Source organism: Ambystoma mexicanum, chromosome 10 (assembly GCF_040938575.1).
Source record: "Ambystoma mexicanum isolate Mex_15411 chromosome 10, UKY_AmexF1_1, whole genome shotgun sequence".
Lineage (NCBI taxonomy): Eukaryota > Metazoa > Chordata > Amphibia > Caudata > Ambystomatidae > Ambystoma > Ambystoma mexicanum.
This window is the reverse complement of record NC_090932.1, coordinates 1,273,068,197-1,273,094,422: the sequence shown is the minus strand read 5'-3', so window position 1 is coordinate 1,273,094,422 and position 26,226 is coordinate 1,273,068,197. Positions and strand designations below refer to the sequence as shown.

The 26,226-nt window shown below is 44.3% G+C and overlaps 1 protein-coding gene and 1 long non-coding RNA gene across 7 annotated transcripts in view; one reads left to right on the top strand and one right to left on the bottom strand.

Annotated features, from left to right (window-relative positions):
* The window catches only part of EMID1 (EMI domain containing 1), a 949,835-nt gene that overhangs the window by 368,058 nt on the left and 555,551 nt on the right, over nt 1-26,226 (bottom strand). The gene's annotated exons all lie outside the window — the stretch shown is intronic.
* Nucleotides 1-26,226, top strand: part of LOC138492227 (uncharacterized) — a 397,170-nt gene that overhangs the window by 21,239 nt on the left and 349,705 nt on the right. Inside the window, exon 1 of one of the 2 annotated variants that reach the window (XR_011276168.1) lies at nt 25,169-25,255. The exons of the other annotated variant lie outside the window; for it this stretch is intronic. This is a non-coding gene — a long non-coding RNA (uncharacterized lncRNA). Of the gene's footprint in view, nt 1-25,168; nt 25,256-26,226 lie in introns of those variants that run through there. 2 annotated transcript variants of the gene reach the window in all.

The window sequence follows — 26,226 nt, the reverse complement described above, 5'->3', positions numbered from 1 at the left end:
GTGCTCCTTACTTGCTGAGGCTGGTCATTAACTTCAAATTCATTAAAACGGTGCAGACCTTGTGAGTTGGAATAGTGAATAACTGTCATGATAAGCTCATTGGCAGGGACAGCACACCACGCAGACTTGAGGTCATGCATGTAAACACATCCGGGGAAGACTGACGACTCTGAAGCCCTGGACTCATCACGATAACCTTCAGCAAGAGCTTGTTATAGCAGAGTTCCCGGCCATCATGCCAAGCATACCTTTTGCTCCCACACTCCGGTTCTGGCCAGTGGTGAAAGTGAGCGGGAGCAGTCGGGAGCGGTGCTCCTATACTTTTTAAAATTACCTTGTACAGCTCCTATACTTTTATTTTAAAAAGAAACCGTTCCGGAATGGTTTTGTTTTAAAATAAAAGTGTAAGAAGAAGTTGAAACCTTCACTTTCAGTGCACTGCACTGAACGTTCCCTTAAACAGCAGGGGCATGTGTTTGGGTGCGTGTATTGTGTGTGGGAGGGGTTGTGGCAATGGGGTTTGTGGGGAGCAGGGGCAGGCCAGCAGGGAACATAGTTCCACTACTTCTTTTCGTACACTTCGACCACTGGGACCAGCAGGGAACATAGTTCCACTACTTCTTTTCGTACACTTCGACCACTGGGGCCAGCAGGGAACATAGTTCCACTACTTCTTTTCGTACACTTCGACCACTGGGGCCAGCAGGGAACATAGTTCCACTACTTCTTTTCGTACACTTCGACCACTGGTTCTGGCTATGAAGCAGGAGCATATGTGGAGTGTCTCCTTCTGTCTTTAAGCAAGGAGGCCATGATAGATACCTTCACCGAGCTTAGTTTTCCCTGCCCTCTGAATTTTTCTTTATCAGCCTGCCTTTTCACTCTGACTTTCCATTCTATATGCCATTTGCTTCTTATTTGGGGATATTCCCCGTTATTCCCGCCTGCTGATAAGCTGGGGAGCCCTTGCCCTGCTTTGCAAGGCAATGTTTAAAGGAATGTGCAAGCATGCTGGTTCCAATTCTAAGTGGCTATACCATTGTAATATTTTTTGTTAAAACAGATCCTTCTGCCCTCCTACCTGAGACTGACAGGCTCATCCTAAGATTTACAAGAGGAAGGGAAGAGGACATTGTAGTGAAACCTTGAATACATGACAAAAGCAGTTAATTAAACGGACGAGACTCCCCCCCCCCCCCCCCACCTGATCCTCACCCATTGGAAATGAGTAATGAGATTTAGGGTGTATATATAATGCTCCCATTATTAGATCACACATGTTTAAGCTAGAACAAGCAGGTGCCTATATATCTGCTTCCCTTCACACAAGGTTGGCCTGTATTTCTTTTTCGTTTGTTCATAATCTATTGGACATTTTCCCCAAACCTGGCTGGAAGAGCCTCTCCAAAATGAGGCAGGCAACATCGTCGACAGCCTTCCACAGCAATGTCCAAAAGCCATCACAAGGTGGTTCGCACACTATCTGATGTGAACAAAGCTTTGAGTTTACGTCTCAACTTAAAACCCAATGGAGAAGTGTATGTTGCAGTCTTGGCCACTAACCTGTCGGCTAATTCTAAATGCTGGGTGTCTACCTGACCTTCCGGAAAAACCGAACTCCACGGTTGTGCAATATACGAGAAGAAAGAAAGAGGTCCTGATGTGCCCCCTCCTCTGCTTAGAACCAACAAATGCACTAGGGGGTCCCCAACATTGCCACGAGACAACTCTCAAACTCAACACCTCACACTTGGCAACTGTTAAGCAACTGAACCCAGTTGACATACATGCAGGAAGTCCTGGCCTAGCAATCGGCCTAGGTCCAGAATCTTTACACCACCATGGACTCGCACAGTTGCCTGTGACTGTGGACAGGAAACAAGAAGACCTTTTGCCGATCTTCCACCTCCGATAATTACGAAGTGACTTGACCGAATGTTAACATGTATTATCTGGCATCGCAACCTCCACCGCCCCCTCCACCACTCCCTCCGCCTCGGTTTCACATCTTGACTCGTCTCCCGCTAACCTTCCCTTCTCTGACTCAACCTAAGGCCAAGAGGGCTCCAAAATGTGAGAAATTGCTCTATACAAGATCACGTTACATTTGCCTGAGTCTATGTGTATTGTCTGGGAGCGGATTCTTTTTTGTTTCTAATTTAGCTTAACATCTATTCAAGTCAATCTACCAATCTTTACTTCCATTGAGCGCTTCTGATTGCTAATTGGGATGTTGCCCCCTCTTTGACTTCCCACAGACCCGGAGGAACTATGCAATCGTTTAGGGACTTTGTGGGTGAGAAGCAAGTGAAGAATCGCATTCATATTGGCGCAGAGCTTTGACGCGCATTAATGCTGTACACCTGGGACCTCTCTCATGGTTTACTATGCTACATTATCTATGATTTAGAGCCTACATCTCGCATAGTGGCATTTGTTTTGTCGTACTTTATTCGGCAGAGTGCCATAAAGTTTACAGATAAGTTACAACATCATGGTAAGATTATATATTAAAAAAAGCTTAAAATCCCAATAACGCTAGAGTTAACATACCAAATAGCCATTTCATCCATATACAAATCCCAATTGCAGCAAGTGTTGGAATTGAAATGAATAATGCCTCCTATCGCAGTATTTGAATGTGTATTGGCCTATGCCAAGTTGTCTAAAATATCATGTAAATAGACTCCGCGGCAAGGTCTTGACCTTAACGAAAAGTTATGTAAGTCGCCATCTTGGATTTAGCCGCCATTTTAGGTTCTCTTGTAAAGTGGAAGTCACCCTGAACATCAAAATGGAGGCCAAATAACATTCTGAGTGAGATTCTGGCCGTTGTGACCTCCGCACACACGAATAATTAATATGCCTGCAGGCCACTTGTCGGGGTCGCGAACTAAGACCTTGTCCTATCACTGACCTATGTGTAAATGAACAACTGTATCAGCGGAACTGATCAGAATGCATACATTATAGGATTGACCTGGCAAGGAACCCTAGGCCTGGTCCCAAGAATGGTTAACCCACGAGGGGGTTGGCCAAGGGCTGGATAAAGGATATAAAAGCCCAAGTATTCCAATGTACGGTCTCTCTACTAATGCATCGAACCCTTGTTGAAGTTCGTTACGTTACTCTGAGAGCCGAATAGCTATCCGTTTGTCAATTGACTTTTGTTAACTGTTGTAGCTTTTAAATAAAGCACTTGTATGTCCTTTGTAACCTGTGTTGGTGTGTTTCCTTTGGGCTTCCCAGCCTCATATCAATTTTTATGTTTTCACACAAGAATAAAACCTAATAGCAGCGATCAATACAAGAATCCCATGATAAAAAGAATAAGAAATGAACAAATTACACAAGGGTATACAAAGTCTTGGCTCCAGTAATCTACATAATAAACACATCCCATTGTATTGCGCTAAGGGGGGAGAGTTATCTCGCAGCCCCCCAGATAAAGTAGATGACCATATTTCTTAGGCATCAAACATTAACACTTTTGACCTACGATGCCAAGCACAATGAATAACATTGGCTACTACTAGCCGTGTCTGATAATCATTACATTCTTCACAGCATATCAATGAATCTGCCATAGAGCGGATGCCAGTTTCTCTAAGCAGCGTTTTAGATAATGTGATTTTAACACCTTCAATTTGACACACAAACAAGAGATGTGCTGGCGTATCATATCCTGAATGACCTAATGGACACACACCTGTACTATCATTACTCCAGGAATAAGTAAAAGAAGCTCTCCTAAGTATTCCCAACCTGAAGCATCCAAATTGGTCACGGGCATAGTGGCACTGACAGCAACACATCAGGAAGAGCCCACACGGGGCATGAGATACATGTGTCTTCTCTAACTCTGATGCCAAAGGGCCCGGGCTTCCACAGAGGTGGAAAGCCAGAACTCCCGTGGATAGGCGAGGAGTTCCATAGGGGGATAGTGGATTAATGGAATTCTCGGTGAGCGAAACGTCGCTATTTAAATGCATTATACATTTAGAATGTTGGGGGGCACACATCTCTCGCATGTCCCACTAGAGCCTGGCAATTGGGCCTCACAAATACCTTTTTAAAAATGTCTTAGTTATTGTCAGTTTGTTTAAATGGGAAGCTCTTTAAGTAAGAGACATAGCAGAGAGGGGGTAATGGACAAAGCCTGGATTGTGACAAGCCCCTCTAATATGTGCTAGTGTTTGGTGAAAACAAATCGATGGGAACATTGGTATCCAGTTAAAAAGTCGAAAACATTTGGTCGAATGCAAAAATGTGGAAAAAGAAAATGTAGAAAAAAAATTTCGAATGTTTTTTTTTATTTGTATTTTTTGGGGTTTAGGTAGTAGAAATGAATTGTAAATAAAAGAAAAAAACGGGGGTTGGGTGGGAACCCCCCCATCAAAAAAACACATTCACATTTTTTTTCCGACATTTTTTATTTCGACATTTTTGCATTCCACATATTCACTATAAACCGGGAACATTTGTGACTGAAAGACCCACCTTCCCACAATGCTTCTTAACTACCAAACCTTTCCTTCTTTCAAGACAATTAAAATGAGTCACAAAATACCCCAGCCCTCTTTTAGGATGTCTAGTTCATTACTATGACATCTAATTGCTTGACATGCAGAACAAGGTTTGTTTCACTGTGGAGCTTCGCGTTTTGTTCACATTATACTTAATAACAAGCTGCAAATCTGTGTCCGACAGTGGCAACAAGCAAGAGCTCATCCCTCAGTTTTTGTTGTAATTGCTTGTCTGTGTCTCCAAAGTACAGTAAAAACACAGAAGGGGCTTTTAGGTTCATTCTGCTTCCCCTTCTGATAATTGCAGCCTTCCATACACTATGGGGAAATAAAGGCCCAGTCGTATTCTTCTCTCATGTTTGCATGAGGATTTAAATGCTTGTGTGCTTTTCAAGTTAATTCTATAAAATAGAGCATTTCACCTCTTTCAAGCCTAACATTAACCAGGGATAGAAATTGGGATTTGTTGACCAGGAGCAAAAAGCAGCTCCAGGGTATCGTGCATAACCAGTTAGGCAGGACCTCTTGGGAACCAGGAGCTAGTACGGAGTGTGCACCAAATCTAACTTTGCGCAAGGTGCAAACTCTAACTTTCTGTCCATTTCATGTTATCCAATATGCTTTAAACGTCCCTTAAGTGTGCTCTTTATCGTCCTTCATATACATTCCCAAACATAAAGAGTTAAAATCATATAGCTAGATTTGTATGGCACCTCTTGCCCCAGGAGTCAAAAGTAGCTCCTAGTAGGTGATGGTTTCAATCTAACTAGGCTCCCCTTGGCTATGACCAGGCTCTAAATATCTCCCAGCTCCAGGCAATTTCGAACCCTGTTAACCCATATTCATTCCAACTAGAGCTCAAAAGTAGACCAGGACCTAAAATGCAGACTGGGCTCAACTCCCGGCTTTACCACTTAACCGAAGATGGTGATACTGTGCAAATCATTTGCATGACACTGTGCCTTATCTGCAAAAGCCCATAGAAATAATTTGGTTGACTGTGTATACAATTTCCCAGTGCACATGGATAGTGCATGCATTACACGGGGCAAGCCTGCACACGATGAGCTGCCTTTATTCTTCTGAGGTTGATAAAGTGGGTACCATTAAATTGGGCAAAAAGTACAGTGCTTAGAAACGTTAGGAATTTGGTATGGAGCGCTGTATTAAAACCACATTATTATGCTACAAAAAAGGCTCCCTCATGGTTTAATATATGAACATATTGCTCTGTATATAAGCAGTAATAATAGTGACTAGTCATGTATTGCACATCACTTATTTGTCTCTTGTCTTACTCATGGCAACTACTTGCAATGTAACTTACCCCCGTGTCATGATCTCTGCTTCCAAAAGGTCAGGGTTTTCCCAACTCCCTTGGAAGCAGATCCATAACCCAGGTTCCGAGTGCCAACCAGTCCCAATTGGGACCTTTTGGACCCAGTCCTGGCGCCAGTGGCACCAGGCTCATAAATATGCCCAGTCCCAGCGCTGGAAGCGCCGGGCTCATAATGCTTGGGTGGACTTACCTGCAGCAGACCATGCTGCTTACTTGCCTTCCAGTTGAGCCTCTGATCCTCTTCTGTTTGGAACTACTTTTCCTGTTGGGTGGGGCAGGAGCCACTCCCTAGATTCAGAACACTGGAACTCTTCTGGAAAGCAGGAACTCTTTTCTTACCTAGGCGTGGCTGTGGAAGGAGACACTAAGCACTACAGGAGGCTATTTAAACCACACCCGATGGATGAATCTTGCTTTGCGTTATTCTGCATCCTCTGCAGCAGAACGCTCATCGTGTCTTCTGCATCTGATCCTGGGCCTAAGGAAAAAGGCTTACCATCCTGAATCCAGTCTTCAGCAACACCTATAAAGACAAGAAAAAACAGGTTAGCATTACGGTCTTCAGTGACAGCTCTTCACTTACCTGGTCCATCGGCTGTCACCAACGCCTCGCGCTGCATTCCGGCATCTGAAAGACAAAGGCTTACCTACTCTTTGTGCGCTCCGGAGGTCTTCACACTGCATTCCGGCATCTGAAAGACAAAAGCTTACCAACTCTTCGCACGCTCCGGAGGCCTTCGGCGCTGCATCCCGCATCTGAAAGACAAAACAAGGTGCGTTTAAAGACATTGGGGAACTTTAATACTCACGTGCCATTACTCCTTTCCACATCTAACCCAGTGGGTATTCCGGCACCCTGCAGCCGCTCCGAACTTGTACCTGCAAAATAAAAAGACAGTTAGAGCGCATCGTGAAGCAGGCAACAAGTGCTTACTTACGTGCTTCCAGGCGCTTCTATTCATCACACGGGCTCCATCTTCAACTCACTTCAGCCCGTCATCCGCCATCGCCGGAACCCTGCAAAACAAGAAACATCATTACTAAAGACTTTAAAGACATTAGGATTACTCGAAGCTTACCGTTCGTGCAGTAAACGACGGACAGCAGTCCTCTGAAGTCAAGAGGCCTGCTCCCCTTATCCAGTGAAGAAACTGGTTACAGCACCCTGCCCCGAGGCAGATGGAGAGCACGGCGTTCACTTACCTAAGGTGAGAGCGTTAACCTTTGGGGTTCTACAGGAGAAGAGAAAGGGAAGAAGAGAGAGACATTCAATAACCCAGTTCCTTAATCCCATATTTTCTATCTGCAGACATCTTACCCTTCGAGTCAGACATACAGTGCACAGAGGTCCAGCCCAAAGAGCCAGCCGTGTGTTACACATCACCTTTGAAGATACGGTATACGCCCAGTCAAGACCGGCGCCTCTACGGGAATCAGGTGAGCGTTACACCCCGAGTACCAAAGTCGGATATCATTCACTACAGTGTCTTCTTCTGAGATGGTACTTCTGATGATGTCAATGTATATGCAAATTGGCTTCCAATAAAAATGCATCCCTCCACCAACAGTACTTCGCTGCTGAAATACATGCCAAGCCCAATGCTAGCATCCTCCCATTGTAAAGAGCTCTATTACTCTCAAGCTTGGTTTGCAGTATAAGCAATAACATAACATAATATAAAATAAAATGCATCTTTAGCGGTAGGGGCTGCGCAAATCCTTAAAAACCCACCAAAATCACAGTAATCTGTGGAGTCCCTGTGGTTGACCATGGATGACCTCGATTTGTCCATGATCCTGACTTTACCCCGGAGCAAGAGGTAGCACAGATACGTAGGAGGCCAAGTTAAAGACTATTAGTGCAATCAGTTCTAGAAGTGTTTCATCCGTTCCTAAAAGTGTCAGGATTAAAGTCCAAGGGTTCGACTCCCAATACATTACAATGACATTTTTATGATGTAATAAAATACCCAGTGATGGAGATCAGGAAACGGTTGGTCACTGTCTGGTTCAATGGTATATGTGCGAGGCTAGGAAGAAAATAAGGACACAAATGAGGAAATCACGTCGGTTTTGGAAGCCTCAGAAAAGAGTTGAGGCAGCGAAAAATGAACCTGCGAGGGTGCAGAATAATTTTAAGGAGTCAAAAGAAGCTACGCTATACAGCTAATAGGCAGACTATCTTAGGAGGGCTTTTGGAGAATAGTTGCCAGGGGAACCAGTTAATTGCAGACAGCTCTGGCCTGCAGCCTGGATGGATATAATGGAAATAATTCCTGAATGGTGTGCATGCAGCTACTAGCGAGATTGTAGGAGAGGAGACAGTAGTTGATTATTCTCCTCCTTATTGTAGAATTAGCTGTTCTGAGATCGAGCTTCTCATAAGGCAATGGCGCTGATGTGCGATGAACAGAACACTCCTAACAATCTTGTTATTGTCCCACTCGTTCGGGAATGTATTTTTAAGCATACTGTAATCAAACTTAATCTTTTTTCCTATGCATCTTACTTTAGTTTTCCTCACGTTTACACATGCGAAAACAACGGCTGGGGCTCAGCCATCGTGTGCTAATCTTATCCGTTGATGTATCGCTCTAAGTTCAAGTTCCCTCGCGGCAAGGATACAGATCGCCCGCCCCTCAAACTGACATCACTAGATGCTTACGCCCCTTTTCACAAAGCCAATGCACGTCCTGTGTCAACGTTCTCTGTGCTCAAGCTATTGACGTGTGTGCAGGGAAATGCCAGGACGCCTCTTTCCTCAACAAGTATAAACAGACCCTTTCTGAGCAGACAACATTGCAGTTGCTTTTTCAATCATCTCACTGTATTTAATTTCGATCGCCCGTGACTCGGTTCTTCACTATTCAGCTATATTCCTAGTACGACGCCCCGCAACCAGGTACTAACACCAGCAGAACTGATTTAACTCAGTACTTGCGTTTTATTTAAATATTTGTCAGATAATGTATCAATGTCTTCCCCAAACCTTATATAATTTCAAATCGTCAGTTTGCGCCGATTGTGCATTTATTTGTTCTATGGGAATTGTTTACATTGCAATGTATTTTCTTCCTCTTCTTTACCAGTAGTTGCTACATACAAACAAAAACGTTTTTATTTTTCTGACTGTCCATTTTGTACTTATTCAATTTTCAGGAACTACTGCAACAATACAGCCCTACCAGTACGAGCCAAAATATTCCAAAGAGGAACTAATTGAAAGAGAAAGAAGCAGAAAGGATGGGAATCGGATGATAGTTGGGAAGATGAATCACCGGTGCCTGAGCCTAGTCGCATGGAAGACATTTCCACCTGGTGTACCTGCAATCATTGAGAGGTCATACCAACCGAGGTGGAGAACTGCTGCTGCCAAGAAAACTCTGGATGCTTCTCCTACATAGCCGAAGAGACACACCACCGCTAGGCGTTACCGAGCTGCATGACTTCAGGGCAGTCTGCCTCACAAGGTCTGTGTTGAGAATTATGATGGTGCTTATGCACAAACTTTGCGCAATAGTTCGCCCTCGCAATCCAAGTAACGAGTAAGTATACTCTAGATGGAATGTAATTTTCACCAGTGAGGCAACTAACATTTCATGTTGTTCTCCTACATTGTCGTAACTTTGATCGATCATTGATGAATGAATTTAGTCTGTAAATTGAATACATTTCTAGCACGTATTGCAAATCAGAGTGTTCATTGCTTACGTGTCTTTCACTTTCGACTAAAAAACAATATTTCTCTATGGCCCAAACCATTCTGGCTTGAATCGGTCTTCACTTTTGTAATGTGTCGATACATCAAAGTCCAAGTACATGTTTCCAGAAAGATACTTTTCTAAGGGCAACTATGCCATTGAATTTAGGATGCATTTTCAGGTAAGGTGATACACTTATCTTGTTCATTCAATTAAAATATTTATGTTTCTCTTTCACAGGTGGTACAGGCTGGTGGCCAACCATTCGTTTACATGGTGGCTTCATGGGAGGCTTGCATTCCGCGTTCGATGAGTAATACCCACCTGTGTCATTCGAGCCATTCGCCCAAATTCCCCAGTAATAGCGGACAGTACAGGGGATTTTCACACACTGTGCTGCAACCTCAAGTATACTATTGCCATCAATATCACCAAACTAAATAACATACAAATGAACAAATACACATTTTTCAGTCAGTCAAGAACACACCCAATTGTCTATGAGGGTCATGAAAGAATGGTTGGGTCACTTTGGAGTTCATCTCATCCCCATCCATCCTCCCTCCAGTATCCCCTGCTCCAGTAGTGGGTGGGTGGGAACGCTCAAGGTGCCAAACACCATGTACAACTCAAAGGGATCCTCCAGACTCCCCTCTTCAGGACCCTGCCCCAGCAATCAACATACATTTGTGTCCCTTCAGTAGTGTTCTGGGCCGTTTGCGCTCGCCTCATGCCTATCCACCCCACCCCTCCAATATCAATGGCAGTTTGCACCTGTGACCATCCGCTCCCACGGGGGCCGGGAGGATGGGAACTCTGAAGATGCCAAACACTATGTACACTTCAAAGGGGTCTTCCACTCAGTGACCATTGTTCACATGTCCTCCCCAGACCAATTGTTTCAAGACTCCCCTCTTCAAGTACATCTCCCTCCCTCCCCAGTATCAATGGCAGTTTGCACCTAAGACCATGCGCTCACAAGGCAGCTGGGTGGGTGTGGATGCTCATGGTGCCACAGGCGGTTGAATCGCTAGGGCGGCTGGGAGGATGGAACCTCTAAAGGTGACAAACACCATGTACACTTGAAAGGGATATTCCACACAGGGACCATTGTTCACAGGGCCTCACCAGACCCAGTGTCTCCAGACTCCCCTCTTCAAGACCCTGCCCCAGCAATCGGCATAAGTTTGTGTCCCTTCAGCAGTGTTGCAGGCCATTTGCACTTGCCTCGTCCCCATCCTTCATTCTCCCTCGTATCAATGGCAGTTGGCACCTATGAACAGGGTCAAACTGGGCCATAAGATTGTCTCGGGCACCAATGAAAATGAGGCCCACAGTTCAAAGTCGCTAGTCATTGCTTTTTGGACACTGTTTGAATATTACCCAAAGGGGAGTATTTGATGAAAAGGTGATGCAAATTGTGCAATTAAAAAAACAATATATTCACCAACAGCATTCATTACTGCTAGCTGCATATTGAAGTAACTCATCAAAATGGCCCACATTGCCCAAGAAAGATGGGCACTTTGATTACAATAAATGGCCCACACAAGCATTTTGCATTTGTGGTTCAACCTTGGCCCTGTAGGCAGTACGAGCGGGCCTATGCCTGTGTGCTCACAAGGGGGCTGGGTGGGTGGGTATGGCAGATGTGAAACATTGATATTGAGGCTGAGTGGGTGTCAATGAACACATCACACATTCACATACACACCCACTTTTCTAAGCCTTTATAAACACCTTGATATTTACCAGGAGAACATCCACAAGGTATATTGTCTTCGAGCTACCTGTTCCCCAGATACCTGTTCCACGGCTACCTTTTGCTTTTGCGGCACTAATGAAGGAAAAGCCAGCCAGCTGTAGTAAACAAACGCTACCACTGGGTGGCTTTTCCTTCATTGATGCCGGGACTCGGAGGACACGGACTGGAGACTGCAGCCAGAAAAGCTGCAGCTGCATCTCGGAGGATGGAAGAGGCCGGAAAACTTAGAAATAAAACCGCAGCTTTAAAAACGTTGTATTTATGTTTGCGGTAGCTTTTGGAGTGACCGTAAACATAAATACAACGTTATTGTGTTTGAAAACGCTGCGGTTTTTCTTTCTAAGTTTCTCAGGCTCCTCCGAGCCTCAGAAACTTAGAAAGAAAAACCGCAGCGTTTTGAAACACAACCGCGTTGTGTTTCTGCCTAAGTCTGCTTTCCTATTTGGGGCTCTAGGGCTCCCCGTGGGGGGCCCTAAAGTCCCAAATGGGAAAGCAGATTTAGGCAGAAACACCGCGGCATGTAAACACAACCGTGTTGTGTTTCTGCCTGCCTTTGCTTTTACTTTGGGAATCCGGTGCTCTGCTGGGGGAGCACCGGAGACCCAAAGTGATAGCCACGGCAGGCGGAAACACAATGCGGTTGTGTTTGAAAACGCTGCAGGGGTTTTCTTTCTGAGTTTCTCAGGCTCCTCTGAGCCTGAGAAACTTAGAAAGAAAAAACGCAGCGTTTTCAAACACAACCGAGTTGTGTTTATGCCTAAATCTGCTTTCCCATTTAGGGCTTTAGGGCTCCCCACGGGGAGCACGGGGAGCCCTAGAGCCCCAGATGGGAAAGCAGATTTAGGCAGAAACACTGCAGCATTTAGCATTTCCCATTTGGGGCTTTCGGGCCCCCCGTGGGGAGCCCGAGAGCCCCAAATGGGAAATCAGCTGTAGGCAGAAACACTGCGGCATGTAAACACAACCGTGTTGTGTTTCTGCCTGCCTTGGCTTTCACTTTGGGTGTCTGGTGCTCCCCTGAGGATCATGCAATTTTAGGCACAACTGTACTATTGAGCACAAGGCTCCCCACTTCTTAGGGCTGGATTAGAATATTAGGGAATGACTCTGAAGAATTGTCTAATGCTCCTAGTGTGTTAACCAAACCTTCTCTTTACAGGTTGTGGCTGTGTTTTCCTCATTTGTCGTATTAGGAAATGTAGTGTATATATGCTGTTGGGTGTCTTGACCCACGTTCAAGTTATTAGGCTACAACATTTGTGCTGTGGGCTTAGGAAATCCAAGAGGGCGGAAAAGCCCACATTGTGCCAGAATCCAGGAAAACCGCGCAGTTTTGCGCACACCAAAATGGTCACCTGACCTGCCACCCACCAGTGCGAGCGTGATGGGCCAGGAGCGCCAGGGGTGAAAGGTGGTGCCAAAGGAAAAATAGCAGTGCCTGTTAGATAAAAAGCGCTTTGAAATCACCTTTGATTCTCCGAATGGCAAGCTAAAAATGCCTATTTTAAACATTGCAAGATATTCAAAAATCTCACTGAACACCAGCAGACATTTGGCAGAATGTATTCTTGTGTGCATACTAAATCTGGAAAGAGAAAGAGCCCAAAACAATGTTTATAACAAAACTGGCTGAGCTGTGGATGTCAGCAGCTGAAGTGAAATTGGACTGAAAGACATTAAAATCTAAATGTTTAAAATAAATGAGTGACCTACTGTTGAGTGTCACATAGTTTGCAACTGTTAAATGTCATCGTTTTGAACTTAGAATCAGTGTTCTAGCTGCATGTGTAAAAATTGCAAGTTTGGTTTGAATGTAGAAAACTGGGAACAAAAGTGACATTTGGCTGAAGCCTGGCTTGAAGAGAGTGAACTCTGCCCGGCAACTACCCCCGACAGGAGTTGAAACTTGATCAGCAGCTGTGTTCCCAGGCCTGGCTGCATTCTGCTGCCCCTGCCAAAAGGAGATGACACCTCTCTGATTGAATTAGGGGAGGAGCACCTGGGGACTGCAGGAAACTAAACAAAGCACTGTCTTTGGCCCATTCAAATGTTAAATTAGGGGGGTCGTAAATGGCTTCCTCTAGGAAGGAAACGGGGAGGGGCACTGCATCTGTGAGCAAGCTGAGCTTGGGGGAAGTGGATAAACCAGAAATTCCACCATGTGCTTTGGAAAACCACACCCCTGGTGGCCAGAGCATAATTTTGGGATAGTAGCGGAAAAAAAGGTTGGTACTCCAAATGTATGCAGGTTAAAAATCTGACACTTTATCATCTGAAACCATATCCCTGGTGCACATTTGTGGAAAATCTCAAAAGGTTTAGAGGTCGTTATCTAGATGAAAAGGGCAGAATTCTGTCATAAGTGGACACGACATCTTACAAAGACAGGGATCGGATGGTTTGGTGCTACAGAAAATATGTTAACTGGACATATAATATTAGAAAAATTGTACATAGATAAATATGTATTTGGATCCGAAATAGATTTGTGTGCAATTTGACAAGGGGAGGATCCTCTGACCATAAACCTACCTCATCACTCTGACTCACAACCCAGTTCCCCCATCAAGGGAGAGAGGAGGAACTGGCCAATGATAAGTTGAGAGGGTTGGGCATGCAGAATGAGCCAACCCACCCACTTTTTGAACACATAAAAGGAGACTGTGCAGGACAGGCAGGAACATTCAATTTCCATTTCCTTGCGGAGCACGCTGACAGACGACTTCACATCCAGAGATCCAGACTTCAAATCCATCAATCTCCAGAGACCAGAGAGACCAGACCAGATCGCTGAGAGCTGACCCAGATCGCTGTGAGCAGAACCAGAGAACCAGTACCCAGTGGCGAGAGAACCGCAGCCAATCCTGACCCGATCCGTGACGAAGTCGCATTCCTGTCCAAAAAATAGTGTGAGTACTCAGCCAGAACTGTGCAAAACCAATCTCTTAGTTTAAAATAATCTAATTCAAACTATTTTAACCTATTGAGAACTGCATCATAGAATTTGTGTCCCTTCTTTTGATTCAAAGCTGCAAAACTATCTGTCATTTTGAAACTTTAAAATTTCATTTCTGAAAAACTACCTCCACTAAATCGTCCGTATCTCTTGAACCGTTGGTGCTAGGAGTGAGTTTTAACTGTCATTTTAAAGCTAAGATTCTAAGCTTTCCAATGAAAAGTGCAATATATATATTGTTTAATTCTCAAATAAACCTTTTAAATTTGCAAAACAAACTTACTTCTTGGCTCAGTGGGGTCAGGGGGATTCTATGAGAGGGGTGTTATATAAGGGTTGTCATCCAGAGTACACGAACTGGACATAAAAATATATAATTAAGGGCTTCCCTTGAGCAATCCCAGACAAGGCACTCACTTAGTGGGACTGCTTGATTGGAGTCATTAACAATGCTGTATAGTAGAGTATTGTCTGTGGTAACTGTTTTCGCATAACTAAAGTTTACTTGTGTCTATTGGTCCGTTCAACAATAAATGGGTTCCATGTGTTAAAATTGGGGCAAAAATGGCTGCAAACACAAAGTATTGTGACAAAAAGGCAGTGGTTTTGCCGCCACCATTCCATGTAAAGGATGCAGGGGACACTCCCCTTAAATGGTTTAATGGGATACGCCTTTAATGGGTCAAACCACAGCATTTTTTTTATCACTACATACCCAATACATGTATAGATATCTTTCACATACACTTGTCTAATAGTAATTTGTGGTTTGTTGCTGTGTGTGCTCATTGTGGGCTTCCGATCACTCTCACCCCTCCTGAGACTTAGTCTTCAATGCCTGCCAAGCTACCTAGATTGGTCTGGCTTGTCCAGAAATTTCCCCTGTTTCACAAAACCGAGGGTGGCCTGCTAAACTTCTGCCCATCAGGTCAGAGTTCAGAAAACCATCTTAACACCCTCCTCGAGCACTTGTACACCCATAGGCTCTTCCTTCCATCCCCTATGCACTAGCACGGCCGAATGGCACAAGGCCTAGTTGGAGCATGAATGTAACTTACCATTTTGGAATTATTTTTCACCAACCTGTGTTCCCATTTTGGCTTGTGGCTCTTTGAAATAGAATTTTGTTGTAGAATGCGTAGTACAAATGTTCACCTCGTGGGTCGTGTAGAAACTTGACATGATAATGAACACACAGAGACCTATTTAGTATGAGCACACAATGTCACCCTGTCTCACATGATGGTAGAGAGGGCTGCTTCAGGTAAGCAAGGGAGCATGAACGGACATGCATGAATTATAGTAAGAGCCGTGCAATATATGCCAGAAGTGGAAGTATCAAATAAAATATTCAGAGAGGAACAGGGGCATAGTAAGGATGGGCAGTTGAGTAGGTGCTTTGTGCCCTGAAACAGTGCTGGATGAGGAAGAGGTGTGGTTTCAATTTAATTTTCTTACAGAGACCATATATCCCCAGAAGTAACGGCAACACATATTATTCTGTATTGTTCTTAAATTCCTGTTGCGAAACATATTTTACATAGCTGTTTGTAACTGTCCTTGGTTTTCTGAACCACTTGCTCGAAGCAGCGTCTTGTCCATTTCTTTTTTTTGTGTGGCATAATTTCACAAAATCGAAACCTGCCCGTCTCTGGTTTCAATCACTGAAAACAGGCTGCTATTGTTATTTGGACTTGAGCGAATGTCAGCAACTGTTCGAAGGACACAATTTGTCAAAAACTCTCAAAAATGATAACATTTACTATATTGAAAGTGGACATCCGAAAATGTAGTTTCCATTTCTGCAATCTGTTGTTCGGAGCAGTTACTCAGCGTGACAACGAGAGAATGGAACTTCCTGAAGTTACGTAAACTCAACTATACATAATATTTGCGATTAAATACAGCATGTGTGCTGCATGCATAATGACTAATTCAGCGACGTGCGAATGTGCGATTTGACCAAAAGAATTGACACAGTATGTATGTTATGTTGAATGATATTGATACTGCATACTATAATAAAGCAAGTGCGTAACTCGGGGTTTATCTGTCTAGTTATGATTGTTATTTGTGTATAGTTTAAAGAGCAGTGAATAGAGGTATGATTTTTGGGGACGTATTGCTTACAATTACATATTGTGATGAGTATTCCATGAAGATCCGTAACCAAAACCGGTATGCAGGCTAATGATATCTACACCGCTTTGTCCCGTGGGATATCCTGGTGTGCTGTCATTGTTGCATCCTTGTGCACCATAAAGTGGCGGTTGGGCAGAGGAGCGGGATGAACATTTTCCGTGGGCACTTGGTTCTCTTTTCAAACACTAATCTTACCACTCCCATTAAAATGCCATTGATCTGTGGTTCAACTTAAAACTTTAATATCTCTGTCCTTATTTTCTGGTAAGGCTCGCTATGTGAAGAGGGTCTATCTGATTCTCCATCCCATTGGGAGCTATACCTACTTCACAGTGCTAATCTTTCATGCACATCCTGGTCTCAGCTACCCCCATGTTGTCATGACTGTGTTCATTCTGTGTGGTTTATGTTTATGATTAGGTTTCATCAGGTTCTCAATTATATGGTAACTTGTTATATTTGATTACAGAATGGCTACTAAAATATATTATTTTATTCTGTTACCTACACAGCTATATTGTACTGTTTGGTGCATGCCATAGTTTCCAGCTACCGTCAGATGGATTCTTCAATCAACTTTGGTGGATAATCATAAAAGGTGCTTATTTGATTTCGGTTATTTGGGACGACTGACAGGGACCAATCTGCCCTTTGGCGGTACCAGCAATAAGGAGCAACCTATCATCGTTTATGATGTAAGAGTGTGCTGAAGCAAAAGCGTTGCACTTGAAAGTGCAAAGAATCCATATCTTCTCACGCATGGAACACCATGTGCGTCATTAGAATGTTTTGCAGGCGTAACATAAGGAAACCCAAGAATTGGAGTACAGGCATGGATTGATCGCTGATTGCAATCGGCGTATCATGAGGAAGTTATAAAGATGTTTGCTTGATACAACTTGAATTCCAAAAATATATTGTTCATTTTGTGGACTTAATCTTCTCTTGTGAGCCTTCTTTGCAAAATAAAAGCACTCGTTACATTGCAGACTATTGATGTTTTTTTTAAAATAAATGTTTTGCTCTCTTATTTGGGCAAGAAAGAAAAGTTATGCGCTGTGAGTGGGTGTGTGTATTTATCTTCCTGGTTCTGCGTTAAGTAACGTTATGGCATGGGTAATGACGGGTCACGTTTGGCTACACTGGCCACGAACATCATGAAAATAGGTGGAGCTTATCGTTTGGACTAGTGATATCAGTTTGAGGGGTGGGCGATCTGTATTCTTGCCATGCGGGCACTTGAACTTAGGGCGATGCTTCAACTGATAAGATTGGCAGATGGAGGTGCCCAACCTGTTGTTTTCACACGTGTGAAAGTGAGGAAAACTAAGGTAAGATGCATAGGAAATCTTTTTAAGATCAATTACAATATGCTTAAAAATACATGCCCAAACGATCGGGACAACATTTTTGAGTGAACCTCCCCTTTAACTGGATGAAGAGCTGCAGGGCTTGGCTATAACTCAGGAAGGACCGTTCTAAGATTGATAAATCCATATGGATCAGATGGATACGTTCCTCCTATCACGCACTGTCTGATGGAGTTCTGCTTTCAGCTAGATTTTATTTCTCTGATCTTTTACAGACTCAATTGACCCATCCTAGATGAATATTTCAAACTCTATCACGCCTTCTTTCTCCTCCTACACCTGACCACTCACTTAATTCTACTTTGTCTGCTTCCGATCTTGCTTTATACCTTTCCTCAATGATGGCCTCCCGTAGACCATTGAGTCTTCCAATTCTCCTACTTCTACCATTTCCTCTGCTTTTTGTTCAAACACTATTTCTTCCTTTTCTCCTATTTCTAATGAGACTTCTCAGTTGCTAATTCGAGCCCACCGCTTCTCCTTCTGATACGATCCCTTCATGGCTTATTCCTAAAGTGTACCCTTCTCTTCTCTCTTGTCTTACCTCTCTTTTTAACATTTGTCTTTCTACTTTGATTTTCCCTCATCCTTCAAGCATGCCTCTATTCTTCCTATTCTAAAGAAACCTTCCTTAGATCCTTCCTTTCCCTCTAACTTTCATCCTATTTCTCTTCCGTCATATTTTTCGAAATTACTTTAATGCTTTGTCTATTCTCAAGTTTCTACTTTTGTCTCTGACAATTCTATTCTTCCTCACTTTTAGTCACGTTCGGCCTTTTCGTTCTACCGAAAACTGCTTTTCTCTCTGTTTGTGACTCTTTACTCTCTGCACACTATTCTAAACACTTGTGTTTTCTTGTTCATTTGGATTTGTCTGCAGCCTTTGACACAGTAGATCACCTTCTTTTACTGTATTTTCTCTCTTCTTTTGGGTTTTCCGGTTCTATTCTTTCTTGGTTTAAGTCTTACTTATCCCAACTGACATTTACGGTATCTTGGGCCGGGTCTTCTTCTGATACATTCCCTATGCTTCATGGAGTTCCTCAAGGTTCTGTTCTTGGCACTTTCCTATTTTCTCTTAATACTTCTCCGTTGGCTGAAGTTATTTTATCTTTTGGTTTATCCCATCACTTTTATGCAGATGACACCCAATTTTTCTTGTCTTTTTTCATCGGTTGTTCACGATAAACTCTTGGCTTGTCTCTTAGCTATTAACTCTTGGATGTCTGATCATTATCTTGTTCTAAATGCTGCTAAAACCTTTTCTTTCCTGCTTAAACTATCCCTTCTTCTTCTCCTCCCTCCTTTATTTAATTTCCTCCCTCCCAGCTTTCCATTTCTCCTTCAGCTCGTAACTTGAGGCTCTATTTTGACTCTGATCTATCTTTTGCTCATCATATTTCTCTCACTTCATGCGCCTGTCATTATCATCTGTACAATATTCAAAAAGCTCTTCCTATTTTAACTTTTGATGCTACTAAGCTTCTGATTTCTTCACTTATTTTTTCACAACTTTTCTATTGTTCCACCTCTCTTTTTGGCCTTTTTGTCTCTCGTTGTGCGCTTCTTAAATCTGTTTTCAATGCTTCTATTCGACTTCTGTTTCTTCAGGCCCCTCAGAATTCTATCGCTTCCTCTCTTTCTGTTCTTGGTTGGCTTTCATTTCCCTCTCGACAAATTTAATTTTCTTTGTCTACTTTTTAAATCTCTTTATGGTCTTGCACCTGTCTATCTCTTCTCTTGTTTCGTTTTACTGTCTTGCTCGTCCACTCCTTTCTACATCTCAATTTCTACTCTTAGTTCCTTGTACACCGTTTGCTCAGTCACGTTTCCGTAGTTTTACTTTGTTAGCTCCTTTTCATTGGAATGCTCTTCCACTTTCTCTACATTGTATTACTTCATATTCTCAATTCCGTACTTCTTTGAAGACTTACCTTCTCTAATCTGATGTTTGACTCTGTTTGTTTCTTTTATTGTAACTTGCATTTGATTTTATTGTACTGATTATGGTTCTTTGTATAGTGGTTTGGTTTAAAGCGCTATATAAATTACAAATAAAATGCAAAATAAAAATAAATGAACAGGTGTTAGGGTCTCATGTCCAAGTCCAGGTCCCCAATCTAATATTCAAAGTCCTGGGGATAGAGCACACAGCTGGCTTCTTGGTTCACACACAGTTCCAGGGATATAGCACAAAGCATGTTCCTTGATCTCTCTTGAGTTTCCTCTTGGTTTACGTCTTGGCCATCCTTGTTGCCTTCCCACGATCCTTGCTGTCTTCCCAGGATCGCTTGCTCGCTCTTACCATAATATCGAGCACTTCACACCTCCCCCTACTCGCCAGGGTATCAATGTTCGCTTTGCAGCAAGTATTTTATATGCCTGGACAGGGCTGTTGTCAGGCTGAAGTTATCATCAACCACCAGCCAGAGTTTGCCCTCCTGGGCTTGACTCCTCACCAGTTTCTGACATTACCCTTTTGATCTGACGCTCCCATAGGCTTGCAGGAACTATTCCTCTTTGCTCTCTGGACATTGTCAGGGTCTGAGCTAAACCCTTCAGCAGGCTGTTGCTGTTCCTGTTTCCTTGGATGGTGTTTCTCTCAAACAACTGATTGTAAGCCTGTTCCTCTCCTGCTCTCTGATTGCACCTTCTCTCTAGACTGCTCTTTGCTAATCTGCTTTATAGGGTGGGGCCTAACTTGGATCGACCAATTGTATATAAAGTATGGGATTGGTCCACCAATGTACAGCTGGCATTGACCCGGTTTCCCCTTCTTCCTTGCTTGTATTTTCACTTTCTTCCTTACGTTTGCCAGGTGTTGTTCTTTTTCCTCCTCTTTCCCTATTAGCAGACTGAATAGCTATCCTGGCATGGGCCGAGGGTTCTGCACTTTGTCACTAGCCCCTGGGACAGGCCCTGACTGCGCCGGTAAACACCCTATGCTTCAGGGTGCATGGAAGAGATGTTCGTGGGACCCAAGGGGGCCATAATGAGGGTAAATATGTATGAGCGTTTCTCTACCCTTGTTGTTGTGTTCAGCGGCCTGCCGGCTGAGGCACCAATCACACCCGCACCACTCTGGCAGTCTGATGGAGAGCAGGGAGCAATAAGCCTCTGTGCCTAAAGAGATGGAGGATCCAGCCTCCGCCAGGAGGAGGCTTGGGGCTGCTGGCTCAACCTGGGGGAGTTTCCTATCATGCAAACCACTGCCCCCGCTCCTATCATTATCTAATATGGCAAAGTAGGTTGCAGAGTGGAAAGAGCCAGGGAGATCCTCCTTGTCCCTCCTTTGGGTGGCTCTTCCTGACACTTTTGGGCATCCCAGGCCCTCATAGTCCCCCTATCCTTCCCAGGTGGTCCCTCATATTCGACTTTGTCACACAACTAAGAACAAGAAGTGCTCCTCGAGCATGATGGCTTAAGTGTAAGGTTATGGGCCCTCCTAAAAAAACCTACCCTCGACCCCCTACACAGACCAATAACCACAGTGCCATTCCTCCTGAAATTACTGGACAAAGCCGCACATTGCCAAATCCAGCACTTTCTGGAAACCCACTCCATCCTTGGGACTAGGCAAACAGGCTTCCGGAAAGGACACGGCACAGAAACAGCCCTGGTGGACCTGAAGAGTCAGATCACCCAAATCATGGACAAGGGCAAGCCAGCTCTTCTGCTCCTTCTTGATCTTTCAGCCGCTTCCGATCTGGTTGACCACAAGACCCTCACTTCACACCTCACACACTCTGCCAACTTTTCTAAAGAATCAGCTCTATGGGTCACCTCCTTTCTAGAGGGAAGAGCCATGAAAGTCTTCTCGGACATTGCCAACGCCACTCCCGCGACAATCCACTGCGGGGTCCCTCAAGGATCCTGCACTGCACCCACATTTTACAACTTGTTCACTAAACCTCTTTTTGACAAACTCGACTCATACGGTATCACATACACGAGCTACGCGGACGACACACAAGTACTTCTACCCCTCTCAGGCTCATACCACGAAGACGCAAAAGCACTCCATTCGATCTACTCCATCATCCAGGCCTGGATGGCAGACAAGGGCCTCTGCCTCAATGGAGACAAGACTGATCATGATATTAGGTCAACAGAGCACCCTAGACAAACTGGACATACTGTACGCTAACTTCTCAATTGACAACTCCATCATCCCCGTCTCCACAGCTGTAAAGACACTGGGAGTATACATAGACTCCTCTCTATCTATGACCAGACAAGTCAGCGCAATCACCTCCTCATCTGCGCATACCACTAAACTCAAACGCCATCAAGCCATACCTCTCCAAACCCAACTGCCTCTCCATAGCAACCATTGGAGCCAAACTGGACTATTGCAATGCCCTCCTAGCGGGCACATCAGCAAAAAAACCTAAACGGACTCCAAGTCACGCAGAATAATGCTCTCCGGGCCGCTCTTAGCATCCCAAGAAGAGAGCATATCTCCCATGCTAGACATTCAGCCCAATGGCTCCCGGTCAAAGAGCGGATCACACTCGAAATCCTCACCCTCACTCACAAATGCCTCTCTCTCTCTCCGCCCCGTCCTATCTATCAGAGACCATCTCCAAACCCTCCTTCGCCCGTCCCACCAGGACGCAATACACCAACTTACTCTGCATCCCACGCATCAAAAAAGCCAAAGCCGGTGGCCTAAGCTTCCCCTACATTGCTGCCAAGACCTGGAACGCTCTTCCTGCAGACATTAGAGCGGAAAACTCGCTCCCGGTTTTTTGTAGGAAACTGAAGACCTCTTGCCTTGCACAATAATATGTGACCCTCGCGAATCCATGTAAATATACTGCATTGCAATTTGTACAAATATCATATTTGCCACTGTAAATAATGTATTCTATGTTAATATTGTATTATATGTAACCAAGATTTGTCTGTAACAAGCGGCACGATGCCCCCGGGCTGATGTGCGCTCTACAAATCTGAATAAATAAATAAATGGCCAAATCATAATATCTGCTTTTTAATTATATTTTGGCAACTACTTAAATACCGAACTCCTGGGCAGGCGCTTTTATGGTGCCTTTCTTCAGAAGAGGAAGCCGAACTGCTCCTTACTCTCTTAGATTGAACAGCCTGTTAGATGCCATAGGGAAAACCTACATAAAGCGGTTCTTGAATAAAGCCCTGGGTTGATGCTGACAGCTGGTTTCCAATATTTCACAACCGATCTGTTGCCTGTGCATGGACTCAGACCTACCTATTTACACTGGCGCATTGGTTAAAACGGAAATGGCACAAAATGTCGCCCTCATAATTGCGATGACTGAAATGTCAGACTTTTTTTTTTAACACCCCCTTACACCACATATATATGTGTGGGGATATGTGATATTATAGTATTATAGGGGTTGTGTGGGGTCTCCCCCCTCACATGCATGTGGTGTAAAGGGGGTTAAGTTAAAAATAGTCAGCATTTTCAGCCATCGCAATTATGGGGGTCGCAGTGATCACATAGATCTGTTAAAATGGCAACTCGAAAAACCCACTGGTAAACTCGTTGCCAACAATGTATGTTTGAAATGTACCCTCAACAAAGTCGACTGTGCCATTTTCTGGGAATAGGGCAGGTTTATTAGGTGGCCCATCGTGGAGGTTACATTTCTTAAACGCATTCCACACAAACTCTGTGGCAGGATATCCTTTGTTGATAAGGTAGAGGTCATGGAACGCATGTCCTAACCCCCCACAATAATTGACGAGCACCTGGCGGAGTTACCAGTAGCCATGCAATGTGTTCTCTCTCCTGGAGAAAGGTCACACATAGTGGGCCTCATTACAACTGTGGCGGCCACGGTATGAACAGTGCCGGTAAGGGACCGGCATCGTTCATACCGGGCTGCCACATTACGAGTTCTGCAGCGGGTCGCGTTCTGTACGCCTGGCCAGACCAGACGTGCAGAGCGGCACCCACTAGCAGAACAGGAAGCTAACAACGGACCCGTCATTAACGGAATGGGAATTACTGGGCCTGCAAAGGTCAGAATGGCCCGGTAATTCCCATTTTGCGGCACCCGGACCAGAGTTTGGGGGTAGCCATACCGCTAAAAACGGCATGGGTACCTCCAAACTCATAATGAGGCCCAATGTTTCTTGCACGTGAAGGACTGGGGGATTGTGGATCAGACATTAGCAGGTTTGCAGCATCGGGTGGACCTGTGGAAGACCTCTTGAAAAGTAAATAAGATGCTTTTGAACACAGATCAGAGTACATTATTGGTATTTGTGTGAAATTCTGGAGTAGGGATCGTTTAAACAGGTCTGCTGTTGTATAGCTGGAAATATGGAGCCCCTTCGGCCCCCTATTGCAGTGGCAATCTCCTGACGATCAAAGCACAGTGCAACCTTGCGTACTATGCATAGAACTGGTCCACTCCAACAATTGTCATTAGTGCTCTTTTCAGTAGATGTTTAATGTGTTTCCCCCCTTTTTTTCCAAAGTTGTGTTGCTTTATGTGGAGGGTGACCCGTCCCCTCACCATTGGCCCATTTTTCTAACTTCGTATTTCTTACTTCGCTTTATTGGTTTCCGGAAGAGCCCTTGAAAAGTCCACCACATAAACGTACTGATGTAAAGACATGTCACTGTGCAAGCTAAAAGTATGCACTTTTTAGATTAAAAGCTGAAACTATTGCCTTAGAGTACAGATAGGGAGAAATGGCATATGAGGAGGGACACACAGCTTGTTGGTATTGTTTGGTTATTTGCCCACCCATTGACTGCGCAAGGCCATGCTAATCCCTATGGCCATTTCCACCCAGTTCCCACACTTTCCCACCCAAAATGCCTCCTCATGAGAAATCTTTGAGCTAGCTTTAATCAAGCCTTACCATCACACTTTGCACTTGAAGTGCATGCCAGTGTTTTTTCAAAGCATTCGTCTGAGAGTTAATGACTTAATTGGAGCTGTAAACCTGCAACTTGTGAAATAAACATCTCTTAACCAGGTCTGCCTTCAGCCACTCGATTTATAAGCCCTATGCGTGTCCTTCAGTGAGGTCCTGTTAAAAACAAGCATTGGCAAAGCTAACAGTTTTGGCTTGTGTATAAGCATTAGGCATTTGCCATGCACTGCTATTAGATGCTCAAGCAGTCGCGCCATTTTGCACCTGCTACCATCAAGGGCTAGTTAATACCACTACAGCAGCGCCTGGCAAGTACCTTTCACTTGCCTACACAAAAGCCTAAACTTTTGGTATTGCCAATGCTTGTTTAATAGAGAGCCCTCGCGCATTGAATGCACAGGTTCTCCCGCAGGCCGCACGGGGAGCTCTTTCCCTGTGCCGGGTGTCCTGGTAAGGACTCTGGGAGTGGAGACAGTCTTGCCAAGTAACTGCTGATTTTGAGCCTCGTCCGGGTTGCGAGATGTAGCCGTGCTGCTGGGTCCCCAATCACGTGCAGCGGGTCTGAACCGTATAGAAGGTATCGGCGTAAATCGCGAAAGTTAAAAGGGCAGGATTCTGGGGTGCAGCAGCATTAGCTGTACCATGTTGGGCACGATACTATTACGAATGTACTGTACTCATTTTAGCCCGGGGATGTAGTCGCAGAATCTGTTTTAAAGGCTTGAACACACCAGATCCTTTGGCTTCTCTGGCCTGTGTGCTAATCTTTTGTTTGCTGAAGGGCAGAGGAATCTGCTGAGTTAGGAAAAAACAAGCGCACGCTGTGCAGTTTGACACTAGTGGGGGTTGAAAAGCAAAGTGCTGGGCTTGTTCCATGCCTAAATATACATTTTCTGGTAAACATGACTATAGCCGGGGCCAGAAAGCTTGCATGGACATACTAATGTTCGTTTTCTGCAGCGTGAACATGTACCACAGGAAAAACTTCAAATAAGAAGTACTTTCTTTCTTTCTATTTTTTTATTTAATACATGTTTTCACACATTACTAGGAAGAGAGATAACATCCAGTATACAACCCACCTTTTTGATCTGTTTCCGCAAACTTCCCATACTAATCACCTGGAATCCTACAACAAGTGCCTAAATACATTAGTATTTTAAGTACATGAATATGTAAAGTGCAAAAAAGTGCTTAGTGTCTCAGTCGCATAAAGGTGCAGAGAGGCGTGAAGTCTTCCCCTCCTGGAGTAGCTATGGATAAAAAGTGCTTAAAGTGCCTCCGTCGCATAAAGGTGCAGAGAGATGTGAAGTCTTCCCCTTCTGGAGTAGCCCTGGCTAAAAAGTGCTTAAAGTGCCTCAGTCACATAAAGGTGCAGAGAGGTGTGAAGTCTTGCACGCATGGAGTAGCTGTGGTAAAAAGTGCTTAGTGTCTCAGTCGCATAAAGGTGCACAGAGGCGTGAAGTCTTCCCCTCCTGGAGTAGCTGTGGCTAAAAAGTGCTTAAAGTGCCCCAGTCACATAAAGGTGCTGAGAGCGCGTGAAGTTGT